This window comes from Vigna umbellata, chromosome 5 (genome assembly GCF_029865625.1).
Source record: "Vigna umbellata cultivar VRB3 chromosome 5, Vumbellata_1.0, whole genome shotgun sequence".
Taxonomy (NCBI): domain Eukaryota; kingdom Viridiplantae; phylum Streptophyta; class Magnoliopsida; order Fabales; family Fabaceae; genus Vigna; species Vigna umbellata.
In genome coordinates, this window is record NC_142169.1 from 67,655,216 (window position 1) to 67,659,177 (window position 3,962).

General features: G+C 30.3%; 1 non-coding gene across 1 annotated transcript; it reads left to right on the top strand.

Moving 5' to 3' along the window:
- Positions 1-1,688: 1,688 nt before the first annotated feature.
- Positions 1,689-1,759, top strand: TRNAG-GCC (transfer RNA glycine (anticodon GCC)). The gene has a single exon. It is a non-coding gene; the product is annotated as a tRNA-Gly (tRNA).
- Positions 1,760-3,962: the final 2,203 nt, after the last annotated feature.

The window sequence follows — 3,962 nt, forward strand, 5'->3', positions numbered from 1 at the left end:
TAATTATATGAAATATATAATTTTATTGTATTAATATTTTTGTAATTAAAACAAACGGACTGGTGGAGTTTGGGGGTGAGAATATGAAAAGAGAGAGAAAGAGAGTTGGGAGGTGGGGCTGAGTGAAAAGTAAAAATGGATAATGGATAGAAAGATAAGGTTTGAGTTTAAAGTAAATAAATAGGATTAAAAGTAAAAAAAAGTTATTTTTGTAATTAAATTTTTTTTACAGAAGGATGGGGAGGTGGAGGGAGAAGTGGTGGTGGTGGTGGACGGAACAACACCCCACTCATCAGCGTAATGGTGTAGTTGCTTTGAAATTCAAATAGTCCAATGCAGTGTTGGAGTGCAGCGGCCTAAATTAAATCTCTTCATATGAGTGTTACTTCCTCCACCATCACATAGTGGTTTTCCACCTTTTCATTCATTTTCTGCCATTCCATAATATTTAACGTGGTAGTTAAAAATTTTAACTTTTTCCAACTTCCAACTCCTTCATTAATGGTTCCCACCAATATATGAATGCACCCCAACACTCCATCACTTTCAAGATAATCAAATATTTTTTTCTTTTCCTTCTCCTTGTGACTGTTCTTCTTTAAAAATAAAACAATTTTAAACAAAATCAATTAACTTTAATTAAATTAATAATAATTAATTCATTAAATAAAACAAAATTAATTTAATTATAAATACATAATTTACTTAGAATATAATTATAATTAAAATATAATTACTTAACTTTAAAAGTATCTAAAAAATAATTTAGAAATCAATAAATTAATAAACTAAAATTAAAAAAAATCCTTTCAGCTTTCCATGCTTTCTTTTATTTTATTTTTTTTACAAATACTTCATTTATAAATAAATAATATTACAAAAAATATTAAATTAAAATAAATATACAAAAATTAACAATCTAAATAAAATTAAATTAATAACCTAAAAAAACAAGAAAACGAAACCTTAAGACTTCAATGGATATGGGAGATCTTTTGGACCTTCAATGGAGGAAAACATCCAAAACGTTGAAAGGCTTCAACGGATATGGGACATCGGTTGCAGCTTTTGGCATTTCTCTTATTCGTTTAATACAAAACAGAGACACATGTAGAATTACTAACCTGGATTGGAGATAATAAGAAAGGAAAAGAGAAAGTAAGAATGTGGGAGTGAGTGTGGTGTGTTGTTGAGTGAATAAGAGTAAAAGATTAGAATTTAAAAAAAAAATAAAAATAAGATAAAGGGTAAAAATAATAAGAATATTTTTGAAATAAAAATGTAGGAAGTTGTGTCTGGTGATCGAGGGAGTAACACTTTAGGTTGCTGAATGGGGCCAAAGTTAATGAAACGTAGCGTTTCATTCTGAGTTGTTGCAATTGACTTCCTTGAAGTCTTTTGTCTCGCACATCATTTTGCAAAAAGAAAAGAACCCTCGAGCCAGACTTTTCACGAAGAGAGCGAGAGAGATGAAGAGAGGAGCATGAACCCTGATCGGAGACTGCATGTATGAAGGAGCCTGAATCGGCATAGAGAGAACAATATAATCGGAGGGTCCAAAGGTGTGGAGCGCGAAAAGAGAGACCGTTTGAAGTAAAGCAATATATGCATGAATAAGCGCTATTTGGGTAAAACTAAATATACCTAAATCTATATGAAATAATAAATTATTTTATCCTCAAAACAAAGCACCAGTGGTCTAGTGGTAGAATAGTACCCTGCCACGGTACAGACCCGGGTTCGATTCCCGGCTGGTGCATTGGGTTTTTTCGTAATTTTCTATTTTTATAAAGCAACGATTGTTCTTTTGACTGATAAAAGACAAAAAGGTTTGAAAAAATGAATTGTCATCCGACAAGTTTTACTGTTTCACTTGCATTCAGCACAAACCACCGAAGAGGTTCTTCCACGTTCGAAGAAATTGTAATTATTTCCTGTGCACATAGTAAGTTGTCTGCAGCCAAATTAATGAAAAGAAATTTGGTGAATTGGTTGAAGAACCCGTGATCACTTCACCATTGCTTTAGGCAAACACCTGCAGAGGTCCCTGGAACACGTGGTGCTCTATTGTTATGAACAAGTTCAAAATAACAGTAGCGTACAAGAACCTTCGTGAATTGGGCACATGATATTAGATCATCCCAATCAACTAAGTATTAAATTTAAAATTTTAAAGTCGTATAATAGAATATTACATGTTAATGTGGAAAACGAAAGTTTTCAATTTAAGAGCTAATAATCATAATAATAATAATGCAAAAAGCATTATGCCTCCTAGCCGTGCCAAAATTAATATATTTTGTACTTGTGGGTCTCTTTACACTTTTTGTCTTTGTGAGTGTGAAGAGTCATTGGATAAAATTGCTACAATGACCATAAATTTATATAATCGACCTATAAAATTCTCTATCATCCCTTTGGTGGCACTGCACTTGTGAAGCTTGTGCTAAACCTCCCACTTTCTATATTAATCACATTTCATTAGTGGGGCGCCCATTTTGACTATCAAATTCCACACGTGTGAGGACAAATCCAAAATGGTATCCTCAACTTGAGTCCCACGTGTGATGACTGATGACAAAATCCCTGTTCGGAGTTTGCCATGATATAACTCATGTGGTCTCATAGCCACATATTTATAATCCGTGAAGCTCTATCCATGGGTCTAACTTCTGGTGTTGTTATGGAGTTGCATTAACCAATAAGGATCGGCCGAATAAATTAGCTTAGAAAAGGAATTTAACACATCAGCACTCTGTTTTTAAGCTATAAAAGAGAACAAAAGATTCACATGTGTCAACAGTTTAAAAATATTGGGTTAAAGAATAATGTAGCCACATATTTATACTCGTGATCCTTTTTAGGGTATTGTGCTTTTCATCCATAATTGAACTTTATACTATTTCTATGATGATATTTCTTATTCTATACTGCAAAAATACACCCTTACAGTTTATCACTGATATTTCTAAAAGTATACCAAAACCTATGCAGGCATCTTTGAAGTAAGTTCTTATTAACAGTTCCAATTAACCTCTTGTTGAATATCATTAAGACGTCTATCCATTCCAATGTTTTAATCAAAAGAAAAAAAAGATTACCAAATATCTTTTAATGTAGCAATTACAAATAATATTAAACTGTTTTTGAAAGAATCTTAATAGTAAAAGCTTGGATAAAACTGTCAACTATTTTTCATTATTGGGTGATTTTGAATGCACTTTTTACTTATACTAGAGTTTTACTTCTTGAGATTACGCCAAGTTGAGTCTCAACTAATAATCAAAGAGTTTCCTTTAAGTAATGAAAATTAAGTTATGATAAAAAAACTGTATAAATAAATATACAAGATTGAAAATTAAATTCTCATTAACCTATTTAAATATATAATTATTTTATCAAATATATCGGCTTTATTAAAAATTAAAGTGGCTACAATTTATTTAATAGAATCGCATCCATTTGATCCACTAATACTTATGCTACTAATTTCTCTTATTTTAAAATCTCTACTATACATATCATAAAAAAAATAATAATACAATATTGTCTTTTATCTTTATCCTTTTTTGAATTACGGCATTTAATTATTAACAAAAATAGTACTAAACATAGTGTTAGTTTTAATCTCTACTGGGTCACGGGTGGAAAGAGATGATTCTGAAGATAAGAAAATCCTCAACCTTTACAATCTGACTCTACATAGTCTGGTTTAAAAAAAAAGAAGTAATAATTTGAAACTAAAAAAATATATTTATTTGATATTATTTTAAAAAAAAATAACAAAATTTTATTCAATTATGATCATTTTATTTTTATATTAATTATGTGTTAAATAAATATAAAAGTGTGTGAATCTATTATTATTCTTAAATAAAATAATATTAAAAATAGATTAAAGTGTGTGACACGTTGTGTTCCTCTCGTACTAGTGTTGTGTTCCATCATTTGGACAATGGTCA